The sequence below is a fragment of the Lampris incognitus genome, chromosome 17, assembly GCF_029633865.1.
Source record: "Lampris incognitus isolate fLamInc1 chromosome 17, fLamInc1.hap2, whole genome shotgun sequence".
NCBI lineage: Eukaryota > Metazoa > Chordata > Actinopteri > Lampriformes > Lampridae > Lampris > Lampris incognitus.
In genome coordinates, this window is record NC_079227.1 from 24,332,929 (window position 1) to 24,348,712 (window position 15,784).

The 15,784-nt window shown below is 45.5% G+C and overlaps 1 protein-coding gene across 1 annotated transcript in view; it reads left to right on the top strand.

Moving 5' to 3' along the window:
• The first annotated feature begins 1,243 nt into the window (after positions 1-1,243).
• Positions 1,244-15,784, top strand: part of LOC130127292 (leucine zipper putative tumor suppressor 2 homolog) — a 37,368-nt gene continuing 22,827 nt past the window's right edge. Inside the window, 1 exon segment of the mRNA XM_056296886.1 lies at positions 1,244-1,469. The gene's annotated coding sequence lies outside the window, so the exon portion shown is untranslated.

Consider the following 15,784-nt stretch of genomic DNA (forward strand, 5'->3'; position numbering starts at 1 on the left):
CATTTAAAGGTTAAGGCAGGCCTGGAAGTGAAAAGCTCTTAGGCCTTTCTTTTAGGAAGTAAGCGAGTCAGTGCTGTGTGATAATTATTGGGTAGGTATGAGCCTCCTAAGAAGGCAGCGAGAACAGGAAACGGCTGGATGTTGAAGAAGACTGGTAATAATGCTTATGGAAGAATTCACCGAATCCTTGTCGGGGTGCATAGTGTTGCAGGCCGCGGGCAGCCTTGTAGCTGTTTTCTCGACAGTTTGTTAGCAGTCGGGGCAGGGCACACCGAGGAAAGTGAGGCGATGTGATGTCAAATTTTGTATCCCCAACAGAATGTTCACATATACCCGTGGCGTCGCGGTCTTTGCTTTGTTTTCGTTGTTGTTATTGTTGTTGCTATTTTTGGATTATCAACACGTTTTACAAACAAAGTAGTATACAGAAAGAACGCAAATTGCAAAAAAAAAAAACAACCCTAAAAAACCCCAAAAACGACTGCGCTTTCGGTAGCCTACTATATTCGTAAAGCCATGTTGTTAATCTAAAAACGATAAAGAAAAAAATTCAATGAAACAATCCACTTGCTATTTTTCATTTGCTTACGCGAGTAGAAAATCAATGTCCCGCGGACTGTATGCGCGTTCCCGCGACCCCACGCACGTACGATGGAAGATTCTGTTGGGGATGCGAAATCTGCGTGCACAGCCAGCGAGCGATTGTCTGTCGCCAATCCGGCGCTCGTCTGCGGTTTCCACTTGCCAAAAAGTGATTGCAGCTCCTACCTTGTGACTGAACAGTTGTTTCTGCCTCAAAATGACGTGATTTCATTCATGAAGGTTATATTTTAAAGATTATAGCTCATTCAGTCCTTTTTTTACCAGTTGAAACACCTTTAAAGGGGCAACGTATAAAATACACTTTTGCACTTGCCAAAAAGTGATTACAGCCACTACCTTGTGACCGAAAGGTTGTTTCTGCCTCAAAATAACTTGATCTAAATTTTAAAGACAAGACCTTGTTAATGAATGTTAAATATAATAATGAATATAATAATGTATATGTAATGTAATATATATAATGAATATAATAATGAATATAAAAACGGAATATTTAAATTAAAAAAAAAACGGATACAGCTTTAACAAGCTGCATGCCGGCAATCAGTTTTCGGCGGACGACCACTTTTTGGCGCGACACCGGAGCAGGGGGCTCAAAGCGGCGGAAGCGCGCAGCAGAGCCTCACAACAGACGCGCGTTTCGAGGGAGGAAGACGGGCTAAGGAGAGGGGAAAGAAAGAAAGAAAAGAAAGAAAGGAAGAAAAGGAAATTCACCCAAATGCGGTGATTACTCGGGCTGGAACAGCCAGAAGCGGTACGATTAAGCGAGGGCACAGAAACATTTCGTCAGATCCTGCGTATTTTTTGAGCAAGACTTACAGAAACTGTCCCGACAGCCTCGCGCACCGTCCGATCCACCGTGCACGGTAAGCGGGCTATAGTGTTATTTTACAGGCTAACTTCAAGTTGATATGAGTGTATTTCACCGACATTACAACTGATTTAGCAAACTGTCATTAGTAAAATACTGTTGATGGGATGCCAAATGAAAAAACAAATAGGCTCGCGAAATCCAAGTTTGACTCTCCTTTTACACCTCCGTTTGCACAGGTGTAGGAAGGTCATGATCATTTTAAGTTGGGGTCCCCCCCCCCGTTCATATTCCCCCTAATCGTGTCCGCCTCTGTACATTATGGTGGAAGTTAGCATACGGATTATACGGTGTTTAGGGATCTGGAAGTGTCTTTAATGTGGCCGTTTGGTCGGTCACACCTGTGATTAAACTGCCCTCTGGAATTTTTGCCCCGTAGCATTGTAATGCTGCAGACATGGCGGGTCGAGTGAGGTTTAGACAGTCCCAAAAGAAGAAGAAGAAGAAAAACAGCAACAAAACGCCTCTGCAGTATATCCAGGCTCATGTATTGTATGAAGTCATTCACCGTTTTTCTCATCATTGGCCCTCAGCATCCTGGACGGTGTGTCTTCTGTTTCACGACAGTCTACTTTTATGTGATTGATTATCTGAGAGGACTACAGGGTTTACAGGGATTTTTCCAACTCTGTTGTGTGTGTGTGTGTGTGTGTGTGTGTGTGTGTGTGTGTGTGTGTGGTGGGGGGTGGAGGTTTACGTGTCCTCATGTCATTTCCAGTTGCTCTTAGTTAAACCTAGAACAGGTTCCTTTTCAGCTCTGTGTCAACAACCCTTCTGTGAGCCAAACAGACGTGTTTTTCTACAGTATTTTGCATTGGTGGCTACAATTGTGCGACTACACTTCCCCACCACTTGTTTACTAACCGGCAGAAGAGACAACTCTGTAATTCAGTGTCTTCAGCTTTAAAAGTGAGTTTGTTGTCAAGTCAGATTGCTAGTCTGTGAAATTTACGGTGTGCAACTATGGGAACACCGTAAACCCGAGCCCGCACAATGTTCTGTTTTGGACTCGTTTTCCCTGTGCGTGTTGATGTAACTGGTTTAAAAAAAACAACACTCATCTCTGCATCTATTTTTGTGGACAGCTGCTACTTCTGTAAACACAGACCAAGTGCTTGGGAAAAGATGTTAACATTTATTTCAACTAACAACACCCCCTCTCCCCATCCTTCCCCATTTTTTTTTAATTACAAAGCAACAACAAACAAAATCTGAAGCTCCTTCATGTCTGAACACCCCCCACGATCCATTAATGTTCTAATCTGATTCGTTAATATTCTAATTTTGCAGATTACACAGGGAGGTCAGATGCCTCTGTACCTCAGCAAACTGGTCTGGTGGTTGTGGGGGGAGCGTAACCTCGACAGGAGGGAGGGAACGGTTTATTTTGCACGGGTGATATCTCAAGCGATTTCCGTCAGTCTTAAGGAGGACTGCGATGTCGGCGTGTCCGAGTTGGCTGCTCTATTATTCTTATCAGCATGTTTAGGGCAAACCTCTGGGCGAGAGGTTTGTTTGGCCGCTTGGGGCCCTCGCCCGCCCCGAGAGCCACATGCCCACCGTGCTCACTGCTTTGTGTTATCACCGTTCAGGCCTCCAGTATGAAGGCCAGCCAAGATTTATTTAAGGAGCAGCCTATCTTTTCATGTGATAATTAGGTTTGTTTGAACAAGCCACGCTTTCATTGAGTGCAGGTGTTTAGAGATGTGGCCGCCTGGAGATACGTGCATGCACTTCAAGAGGCTTCCAAGTGTGGAGGTGAGATTGCTCTTAAATGTGTGTGCGCGTGTGCGAGTGTGTTCCTCTGGGTGTCTGTTTCAAGTCCATATGCGCGTGCAAATGTGTGATACACGTCTTTTTTTTCCATCATTTGAAACAATGCGCCTTGCTCATGCTGGATTACAGGGAGGGAAGAAGTAATGTGTGTATTCATCAGAGTAAGACCAAGTTTCATAATGGATATCGTTTTTTTTCTGTAAGCGATACCGGTCTGCCGTGCCGCAGTGAATCTTGGCCTTGAGAGACGTCGAGACTGAAGGTCGACTCGCTCTCTTCTTTAAAGAGGGATAAGCAAACGGTCTCCTTAAAGAAACAATAAAAACAAGGGAAACTAGAAGAGAAGCCAACGACAGGGGCACAGTCGGCTATATCTTGCAGCATGACCTCTCTGCTCTTGGACTGGGGGAGTTTTGTGATGTTGTGAAATGAAAGGCTGATACTGTATTCTGGGGACTGCTTATGTTTATACTCTGTCCCATTGTGTAGAGTCCCATATCTGGCTCCGTTCACTTCACCACCCTGCTGAAAAAGTCTGAAATAGCAAGCCCCTTGTAGTTTGGCTGTCCAAACAGTGAGCGGTGAACCAAAGCGTCCATGTGACCCAAGCAGGAATATGTGTGAATGAGCTTGAGTCCTAGATGACAGACTAAATCTCTCATTTAGGTTCTTGGGCTTAAGTGGGAGCAAAGAAAAAAAAACTACTTGAAGGGAAAGTTTTATTGTGTTATTATGGAGAACTTGGGAAGCATCCTGGTTCATTCACTGTGGGAGGGTTGAGTTGGATGTAGGAGTTTCTATCAGACCACAGTGATCAGCACATTCTGGAGACGCTGGTTTTAAGGGTTGACTAGGACCCCAACAGATGCCACAACACACTAGGTAAGACTGAGTAAATACCGTACATGTCTTCATTGCCTATAACCTTCACCTCCATCCCTTTCCTCTACCGTAACGTTGAAGTGTTTGTGTGCATCTGTGGGTCATGTCGTTTTTGCCAATTATTTTACCATTTGGTTCAGCTTGTTCAGACTTTTAGATGGGTAAGAATTTCAGGACCGCTGAGACCGCTTCATAAATTGTCAGTCAGGAAATTAACTTTCACGTAACTCCCTGGGATCTTCTAAAACTTGATGCAAACCCCACGCATCAAACGGCCCATAGAGTCTGAAACCGTAAAAGAAAAAATGACAGTGCACTGCTCCGGGGACACGGCCCCATACGTACAGCCATTATACAGCGGCTCTCCTTTCACACGGATTATCTCTCACTTTCGGCTGTCGCGGTGCACAGGCCTGGCAACACGGACTCCTTCCTAGAATAAGGTTGGTGTTCTGACTGTCATGGCCAGCGCTAAGCTGTGTGAACAGCTGGACCTCACAGCTGTTCGGGGGGCACAGGGAGGCAGGACTGACGCTAAAGACACCCACCATCCCAGAGCCTGGGAAAAGGTCAGGACTCCTTTCCTCTCCTGTCTCAGTATTGTCCAAAGGCAATTAACTGTCTTGACCTAAAAGGGGTTACAGTCTGAGAGCTGCAGTATCACCTAAGGCTCATAGGGGATAGAGAGAGATATTGGGGGTTATGATGTGGTCATGTCGCCTGTGAATCTGTCTTGTTCAGTGGCAGTATCTTACTTAGTTCGGTCGGTGAGACATTGATATAGAGGACTTGGTGACAACAGGCCTCCCAGCCGGCCGCGTTGTAGCTCCTGGGTGTAAAGTTGAGGGCCGTTGATATGTAGACAGGAACATCTCTTACCTCCTCCGCCCTCACCTCCCTCCCCGGCTGCTTGACTAATGGCCTCATTTCAATGCAAATGGACTACGGTACAGACAAAAACTACGTATCCATATTTTATGACTAACTACCCCCCTCTGTGCTACGCCACTTCTCTCCAAAATACTCACAAATTATCCTTTTTAGAGAAACTGACGGGAAACCTACGCAGAGAGGCTACACCAGTCCCGTCCATGCAAAGGGGACTTCAAGTCCCCAGCTCCTTTTACTCCGAGTTTCTCCCGCGCTTTCTTCCTGTCGACTTTCCCACAAGTTCAACTGAGAAAAAGCAAAACAACAAATGTACATTCTTTACATTTAAATTATGCATCTTTTGCAATGACGTTATCTTTCTTTTTGAATATGGGAAGTTAGTGAAAATACACAGCTACGGCGTCCGGGTAGCATGGCGGTCTATTCCATTGCCTACCAACATGGGGATCGCCGGTTCGAATCCCCGTGTTACCTCCGGCTTGGTCGGGCATCCCTGCAGACACAATTGGCCGTGTCTGCGGATGGGAAGCCGGGCATGGGTATGTATCCTGGTTGCTGCACTAGCGCCTCCTCGGGTCAGTTGGGGCGCCTGTTCGGGGGGGGAAGGGGAACTGGGGGGAATAGCGTGATCCTCCCATGCGTTATGCCCCCTGGAGAAACTCCTCACTGTCAGGTAAAAATAAGCAGCTGGCGACTCCACATGTATCGGAGGAGGCATGTGGTAGTCTGCAGCCCTCCCCGGATCAGCAGAGGGGGTGGAGCGGCGACCGGGATGGCTCGGAAGAGTGGGGTAATTGACTGGATACAACTAGGGAGGAGAAAAAAGGGGGGGGATCAAAAAAAAAAGATGCACAGCTAGGATGTGAAGATCCATAGTTGGTTGTTGTTGTTTTTTTCTTTATCAACACTTTTACATCGTTTTTGAAAACCAAATGCTGCTCAAAAACAAAGAGACATGATTTATGTGTAGAGCTGGAATGGTCCCACATGTCGTAAACTGTTTTAAAGGGTGTTGGCACACCAATATAAAGAAGTATCTCCCATTGTGCCAACAACAACACAGTAAAACAGTTACTGAGAGGAACATGCTTGCTGAAAAAAATCAATGGAAGACTGTTGTACATCTGAATGGGGAGGGAACAGGAAATTATACCACCGAGCCTGTTCTCTATTCTCTATTCTAAAGAAAACTGTCAGGAAATGTGCCACGCTCGTCTGTGGGATGCTAATGACTGTAGCTGCCACATGGCTCTCTGCCCTGGATGCTTTCAGGACACGGGACAGAGAAACGCAGTTATGAGGTCAAAACCAAACTGCACTCCTCCTGTTTTTACTCCATTGCTTCTCCACCGCAGTAACCACTTTACATTGTTTTTCAACCTTGCACAAAGTTTTCGTCCACTTTTCTCAGAATAGGCCTAACCCCTGCACGCCACTCTGAGTTTGGGCCCCGAGGAACGCGAGCAGCCGTGATTAGTTTAGCGGTTTCATAAACAGCCCTGCCAAGATGCCAGAGCCTGACGTCTATACAGCCCTTGCACCCTCCATTGGCACTCATTAAGTGAAGAGGAAAGTGTCCTGGAAAGCAAGGCCCCTTTCTTTTTTCCCCTCTAGGATAACTTTAAAGGTAGAGACAGAAGACTTTAGGGAACGCGTTGATGCCCTCCGTTAATGGCGCTTTGTTTGCATCTGGAGCAGCAGGCCGAGGCTTTGGCTGTGTGCCCTTTTCCAAAGAGACGAAGTGTCCCTCCCAGCATTTGCCGAAGCAGAACTTAGCAAATAGAGGATAATTTGGATAATTTTGACTCAGACCTCAGGGCCGGTTGGAGGGTGTAGACCGAATTCTGTCATCTTTGGACCGGTGCCTCAGCTACATTCAAATCCGGGGCCTTCTATTTTTGTGTCTATTAAAAGTCCAGTTTATTTTTTTATTTTTTTTTTAAAGAAACCCCCCCTTTTTCTCCGCAATTGTACCAATTAGCCCACTCTTCTGAGACGTCCCGGTCGCTGCTCCACCCCCTCTACCAATCCGGGGAGAGCTGCAGACTACCACATGCCTCCTCCAAATCATGTGGAGTCACCAGCCGCTTCTTTCCACCTGACAGTGAGGCGTTTCTCCAGGGGGCCGTGGCGTGTGGGAGGATCACGCCATTCCCCCAGTTCCCCCTCCCCCCCTTGAACAGGTGCCCCGACCGCCCAGAGGAGGCGCTAGTGCAGCGACCAGGACACATACCCACATTCGGCTTCCTACCCGCAGACACGGCCAATTGTGTCTTTAGGGACGCCCGACCAAGCTGGAGGTAACCCGGGGATTTGAACCGGTGATCCCCATGTTGGTAGGCAACGGAATACACCGCTACGCTACCCAGACGCCCCCTGGGAAGAAACTCTAAACAACACCGCTCGCGCAGTTTTGTTTCATGATGTGCGCTAAGTTGTGGCTGATTAATGCTCGGGATGTTACACTGAGATGTCAGAAGTGCGGCGGGATTAAACGCGCCGTCTCTGTGTTGCTGTCCTGAGCAGCTGTGATTGGCGGTAGCAGTTAATGTGATTATGACACATTCACAGCTGCTCCCGCAAAGCCCCAGATGTGCTGATGTATGCACCGCATACCGCCTCTCTTTCACCAACCCACTCTGTTCTTCTCCCCCTGTCTCCTTTATTCCCACATCACTCTTTTGTTCTTTCATTCATTTGTCCTTTCTGTCCATCTTTTGTTCGCTCGTTCAATCTCATTATCTCTCTCTCTCTGCTCCTCATCCATTTTCCTTCTGCCTCATTCTTCCGCCAGGTATCCTGTCTAAGGTATCTGTCTTCACCCATGTGGATGTTATATGGCCCGGGGGGCCCTCCCAGTGCTAATATAAGGGGAAGAAAAAGCTCTTGCCCGTTAAAAAGTAATCCGTTATACGTCAAACAGACTGAAATACTCATTTAAACGAATCATGTCTAAACTCTTTGCCCCTAAACGAAGGTCAGATCTCTCTTATGCGCCCGCCCCTGACTCCTCCACTCACTTTGCTTCATCACCTCACGCTTTCAAAGTCGATGATCTGGTCTTCTCTTCGTCCACACACATCCTTCCTCCTTCTTTCACACTCAATTCTCGGTGACATTGAACTTTTGGAAGATTGTGTGCTTTATTTAGATGGTGTGCTTATAGGGGAGCTAATGGATGCTTTGCATCGGGTGCTCTGTGGAACTGTACTGAGTGCTGCTTGCGTTCTGTCTTAAACGTCATATATCCTACCGCTTTGATATGTGCAAATAAGGGAAACTCAGCCATAGTTTGTGTTAATCCGTGTCCTGTTTCGAAGTTCCCAAGAGTGAGCCTAACTCGAGTCGTCTGCATTTACAGAGAGATGAAAAGCTATGGCGCATGTGCTAAAAGGTTAAAACGCCGCCGTAGCAATTCTTGCTTTTGTCCTTTTCCCCTTCCTCTTGAGTTTTCCCCCCGCCAGAGGTATTTAACTGGGCTTATGTAAGTGGGGCGACCCCTCCCTGAGGTTGTTTGTTTGGTTATTTTTAAATACATTTCTCATCTCCCTCTGTGTGATTACTGGCCTGATTAGCCTCGTGCCAAGAGGCTGTGAGACAGACGACGCAACAAAATGCACTCCGACACACACACACACACACACACACACACACAGAGTTCAGCGAGAGGGACACAAACTAAACGCCGTGTTTTTGTTGGGGTCGGAGGAGTAAGACGGGTTGCATATCAGCATCGGTTGTTGCCGAGTGCTCTCCAGCGGCTGTATTGAACTCGGGAGTTATTGGCTTTGATTGGCGTGGTAGAGAGTGTGATGGGAGGTGGATGGAGAGCGAGGCGGCAGGGGAGAAAGAGGCTGCTATGTGGGTGGTGGGCAGTGTGTGTGTGTGTGGGGGGGGGAGATAACGCGTCAGAGCATTGCATAAGGACTTACGCTGGCAAGAGGGGAGCTGAATCTGAAGTAATTAGTCTGGAGAGCTGTTGGTCCTGCTCGCACGCTTTGAGAGGTTGTAGACGTGAGGAAAAACCTGAGCCCATCTATTCAGTCAACAGGGAAGGTACACACGTTACAGCAACGTTTAGGCTGGTCTCTTCTGGCTTTGAAAACCAAATCGTTTACCCCCCCCCCCCCCGAGATGCTAAGTAGTCGTTTGTTGCTGTATCAGCAGTCCTTCCCATGCAGGCCTCCATCACACGATAGAGATACTTATCTGGATGTCAGTAGTCGGCTGACATGACCGAGAGACAAACGAAGATAAAAACCAGTCCTAAATGAAAGTTTTCTCGGGAACTTTGTAAATACAGGCGCCGTGCCTCTTCCCCTCCCTAGCTTTTATACAGGAGTCACACAATTATATGAAGTGTAATTTAACTGTTCCTCTGGACGGTTACTGAGCACACCCACTCATCAACTTAATTAACTTAATTACTGCTAAAATATGCGTTTCACTCAAAAATCATATGTATCCACACATGCAAAACACAAGTTGGCCTCGTGTTAAAGATGTGCTATGTAAGGTTGCGCCCTCCCCCACAGCACTCTTGGCGGCACGGTGACCCAGTGCTTAGTGCTGTCGCCTCACAGCAGGAAGGTCCTGGGTCCGAACCCTGGGGTTGTCCAATCTTGGGGGTCGTCCTGGGGTCGTCCTCTGTGTGGAGTTTGCATGTTCTCTGCGTGTCTGTGTGGGTTTCCTCCGGGTGCTCCGGTTTCCTCCCACAGTCAAAAAGACATACATGTTAGGGTTAGTACTCCTATCTGTGCCCCTGGCCGAGGCATGGCAAGACGAACTGGAGTTGGTCCCCGGATGCTGCACGGCAGCTGCCCACTCCTCCTAGCTACATAGCTAGGATGGGTTAAATGTAGAGGAATTTCCCCACAGGGATTAACATAGTATATCAAAATCAAATCCAAAAAAAAAAGTGAAGAGATCTAAAACACCAAAGCATACACCTCTTATCAAGCAAAGTGAGTATGACTTTGCGTAACAACACAATCACATGAGTGCTTAAGGAAAATGTATGGGCGCTATAATTTGCCCTCAGTGATAGATGGTGGTTATACCCTAAACTCCTGTTAAAGTATAACATAACCTTCTGTGGATTGACGGTGGAGCAGAGTAAATAAAGCGACTACTGGGGCTATAGTCAGCTTAGCAGTAGGCAATGCAAAATTGTGTTGGTTGCAGGGATTTGGTGTGGTCTGTTGTGCCAGAGCCCTAAACTGACTGCTGGGCACACATTTTCTCTCTTTCTCTCTCTCTCTCTCACTCTCTCTCATTCTGTGTGTGTGTGTGTGTGTGTGTGTGTGTGTGTGTGTGTGTGTGTGTGTGTGTGTGTGTGTGTCTCTCTCTCTCTGTCTCTCTCACTCTGTGTTTGTGTGTCTCTCTCTCTCTGTGTGTCTCTTGTCTCTCTCTCTCTGTGTCTCTCTCTCTCTCTCTCTCTCTCTGTCTCTCTCTCGAACATGATTGTCATATAACTGATCGTAGCATAATGCAGATTATAAAAGACCAAAAAGTGCGTAAAAGGTTACACAGCATCTGCTTACTTACCTTGGCCACTCTTCCACTTTGCAGTGCCTTTCCAACCTTTGTGGTTCAGCATGAGCATTTATAATGGTGGGGCCCGTGTTATACAGGAGAACATACTGTAGACTATTAGAAAAAAAAAAACGACCTGCCTAGGGGACACAAGCAAACATGGAATATGAACAGATCAGAAACACTTCACCGTGTCTTTAGCCGGATTGAGAACATCAAATCGTAGGCTAGCTGTAGATGAAGCTCTTACATAGTCTGCCTTTTAAGTACTCTAGACTGTTTTCATAACAGTCTTAATAAATCTTCGATAGTGATTAAGTTTTACAGAAAAAGTATTTAAGATAAATTATGATTATGTATAACTAACATAATATATATATATATAATAGGTGGCGTTTACATTGAACCCAAATGCAATTTTCATGATTTATTTATATTTTTCTAATGGTTTAAATCTGATTTTGGAATAAAGTTCTGCATATAAGGGTGTCACCGTGCACCCACCACTTTATCCTCTGCACAACCACACCTATTGTCTCCCTGTGCTCCCCTGATCTCCGTGTTCCTCCTCCTCTGTGTCTTTTGCTGTAGGGAACGGAGCATTTCTCCCCCTGATCTCTACATCTGGCCTCATTTCTCCCTCATCTTCTCTCCTTATGGCCGCTCAACATACAGTGGAAATGAATGGGGCTTTTTTCCTCAGTAAGGCTTTAAGACAGGGGAAATGGCTGAGGTTTGGCCCCCGTCTGATTCTGAATGAGGTTGTCAGATAAAATAAACTAGGATTTTGGTCTTCTTATGGTGGAATGCCTTCCTTGTGGCCCATCCTCATGCTGTCCAAACAAGGCAGACATGCCAGTCTACTCGGTAGATTTTCTGCCCAGCCAGTGTCTATTTAATTTCATGGCATCTGTTCAAATAAGACATAAACAAACAAACAAATCTTACTTTATTCAGACACAAAGGTAGGTCCATGTTAAAGATAACAACAAAGAAAAAACACAACGTGGATTCACGGAATATGGATGTCGGCTCCCATTCTTTTCTAATGGGAGAACAAAAGTTTTTTGCTCTTCTTTTTTGTGTGTGCATGTTTGTAATCATACAAATGGCTTCTCAGAAACATCATCAGTGGTTTCACATACTTCGGTTTGCATAGGAATGTCTCAGACAACTCAAATGCAGTAACAGTGTGTCTGTTGGCATCCACACCCCAGCTGCAACATCACTTTCCTGTTTCCTGCACAGTGACCTTTGCTCAGGGTGTGGAGGTCCCACTGTCTCTTAAGGGGGCAGGATGGTTGCTCGTCTGGAACCTTTGGCACCGTATAATAACAAATGTGTGAATGGTGTGGGATAGCAGTTTTCAGACGTAGAGGAAGTGGTCCACCTCCCAGTCCATTAATACAGTGCGTGTTTATGCATTTATGTGTTACAGACTCCCATTGACGCATGTGCGTGTCCAGGTGTTTCAACTTCATTGCTTTTTCTCCATCACAGTCCCAATATTTCTTTTTAACAATTAATTTCATGCATCTCATGTATGTCGTTCTTCACAATGCACTTGAGCCATGCACAAATAGCCAGTCACTGTACTCTCCTTTGCAGCAGCTGCAGCCATATACAGTGTTTATATATCTATCTATCTATCTATCTATCTATCTATCTATCTATCTATCTATCTATCTATCTATCTATCTATATATATATATAGTGGTATTGCTCAACACTATCAGCCATTGAAGGTATAGAGAGATAGTTTGATTAGTTTGATTATGCTCATTGGTTTGTTTTGCTTTAAATGATAGATTGTATCCTACTTTTCTCCACGCGTTATTAGGACCTTAGGTGGCCCTAATCTAACTATCAGGGCTCTGTTTCCTGTTGGAGGTTTTCTGCTCAGATTTAGAGGGAGATTTCTGGCTTTCCTGCCTGCAGATTAAGGCTTAATCTGTGTTCTCTCTTTTTTTCCCCCCTGTCATCTGCCAGTCACCGGTGTCAGGTTTTAGAAGATATTAACTGTCTTTGAACTGGTATTCGAGACAGAGTGTGCCCTGAATGTCCTCCAACATGCTTGCACACAAGCATAGCGGCTTATGCAAAAGCGTCATAGACTATCTAATGCTTGGTGTTCAGCCATTCCAGATGATTGCATAAAATGGACGAAGTTAGTTCAAATGTTTTGGACTGATGAAGTCCCAAAATGGAGCGTGTCTTAAAATGTGGTCTTCGCCTTTCCCTCGGAACAAATCAACATGACTGGGATTCATAGGTTGTTGTTTGGCCCATTTTTAACACATAATATCTGTTTTACTTGGAGAGGACAGCATATTGATGCATTGCACTCAATATGTATGTTTTTCTTTAAAAAAAAACAACACATTTTTTACTGTGTTGTCATTAGAGTGACTAGTCAGATTGGCAGATGTTTCCCTCCGGTCCTCGTTTTCTGTTAGCTTGTCATACCATACACCCTGAGGTTGGACAATCATCTTTAGGGTTTTTTCACTGTGACCAATCAGCTCTTTTCATTTAGCACAAACCAAAGCCTTAAGTTTTTTTTCCCAGAGATTATGTGCATGCTGTTTATAAAAATTGTGGAATATGGAGGGGAAGATATAGGCGGGGAAAAGGGTAGCAGATTGTATTTATGTAATAGAGAGTCGGGAAATTATAAAGAGAAATCACAGGTGAATCAGTTCATCTGGACACAATGTTTATTGAGAAAGAAACGTTTCATCACTCATCTAATGCCTCTTTTCCACTACATGGTACTGGCTCAACCTCGACTTGAATTTTTTGTTTTCCATCACTGGAAAGTACTGGCATTTTGGCAACTGTTACCACTTTTCTAGTACCACCTTTGTCGAGGTTCCAAAGAAACTGCAGCGGGTACCAAAATCAGTGCAGATCAGCTACACTGAGAGGATACTGTTACGGTAATGGAAAACGACACTCTGCGAGTCGAGTTGAGCCGGTACCATGTAGTGGAAAAGGGGCATAAGTGACCTCTTCAGTCTCAACTGACTGCAGGTATCCCCATCCTTATAAACAATACAGTGGCATAATGACTGAAACCAACAATCAGTTTTATATGCAAAGTACCGTGACCATTAACTAGAGTTTCAATGGCCATGTGTACTATTCACAGAGGATTTGGGAATGGTTGCAATCACAGCATTGTAAGATGGTGACAGGCGTACTCTTAGCCCCCCGTCCCCCTCGCCCCTCGGTTCAGGGATGGTCGTTCCCTCTTCACATAGATGGCCTCTTTGACTCCCTGTTCACATCCTCATCCTTGAAAGAGTGCAACCGCCACTGTGAAGAGAACGACCATCCCTGAACCGAGGTGGGGGTGCTAAGAGTACATCTGTCACCATCTTTACAATGCTGTGTTGCAACCATTCCCCAATCCTCTGTGTATAGTACACATGGCCAATGTAACTCTAGTTAATGGTTACGGTAATTTGCATATGAAACCGATCGTTGTTTTCAGTCGTTAGGCCACTATAAGGGTGGGGATACCTGCAGCCAGTTGAGACCGAAGAGGTCACTCAGGTGAGTGATGACACGTTTCTCTCAATAAACGTTGTGTCCAGATGAACTGATTCACCTTTCTGTGATTTCCTCACTTGGCTTATTGAGCATGCATAAAGACATAAAGAGAGCGATCGCTCGAAGGGAAAACAAAGCCTCTTCAAAGTAAAAGGGCAGTTGGTTGCCTTATTAAGCTTAACCAATCACCATGTGAATCAGAGGAGCTTCTTTTCATTATGTTAAGTGTTTGCATGCATATTATCTTCTATGAAGGGTCATGAAAGCAGAGTTCAAGTATAGTTCAAAGACATTTGCTGAATGCGATTAGCTCATCGAATACTCTCGGCCCAGATATTTCACCCACAAAAGCTCGTTGTAGTCTAACATCGGAGATGAACAAGCTCCTTGTCTTCTCCATGCCCCCGCTTCATCGATTGTCATTTATTTTTTTGGGGCGAGTAAATGGATCACAGTGACGTTTCATGGTCTCTCAAGGTGACTCTTCAGCAGAAGAATAGGCTAATGAAATGAAATTGTAATCTCGTGTGCCCGCCTCTCCCTTCTCTTTTTGCTAGCTTTCCCCATTTTCAACTCCTTCTTCCTTTTTTACTCTTCCTTTTTTTTTTCGAGCTGCAAGAGCATCTTTAGTGTAATAAAAAAGGATCACACCCGTTAATCCATGGGAACAAGTTTCCTAAAAACCTGTTTATAATCTGTGAGCCAATTGACAGTGTTAACACCAAATAACTATTATGGTGTTATGTTAAAGCACTTGTACCGCTTTTCCATGTCTCTCACATCTAAGCTAGTACCACGTACAGCTAACGTTCTTATGAACCAACACGGTGCAAAGTTTATGAAGCTGGCTAATGAAAGCCATCTGGATCGTGCTGAGTTATATGTGGCTGGGAAGCTGCACTTCCATCTGTTTGCAACATCTATTTTGCTCAGCTTTAATGCTACAGTCCTGAAGATTTACATGCAAACAAATGTCCTTTTTAATCCTGTCTATTGCTAGCGTAATTAAAGCAATACTTAATCTAGGAATATCCAAATCACGAATGCTTTTGTTATTAGCCTAATTGTTTTAATAGTCCCTTGTTGGGCTGGGGTTTTATGTTGCAGCCAGATGGAGAAGGCAAATAGCACCCCCCCCTTTCTCCCCCAATTGTATCCGTCCAATTACGCCACTCTTCCGAGCCATCCCGGTCGGTGCTCCACCCCCTCTGTTGATCCGGGGATGGCTGCAGACTACCCCATATCTCCTCTGATACATGTGGAGTCGCCAGCTGCTTCTTTTCACCTGACAGCGAGGAGTTTCATCAGGGGGGTGTAGCATGTGGGAGGATCACGCTATTCCCCCCAAGTTCCCCCTCCCCCTGAATAGATGCCCTGACCAACCAGAGGAGGCACTAGTGCAGCGACCAGGACACATACCCACATCTGACTACCCACCCGCAGACACGGCCAATTCTGTCTGTAGGGACGTCCGACCAAGCCGGAGGTAACATGGGGATTTGAACCGGTGATTCCTGCGTTTGTAGGCAACGGATAAGACCACTATGCTACCCAGATGCCCCGACAGGTGGCATCTTGCTCTAAGGAGCCATGTTGTGGCTATCAAGTAGATATGGCAGACCAGTCTTGTAGATAAACTTGATGCAGCAGTACTACAATATTAATAGCTAA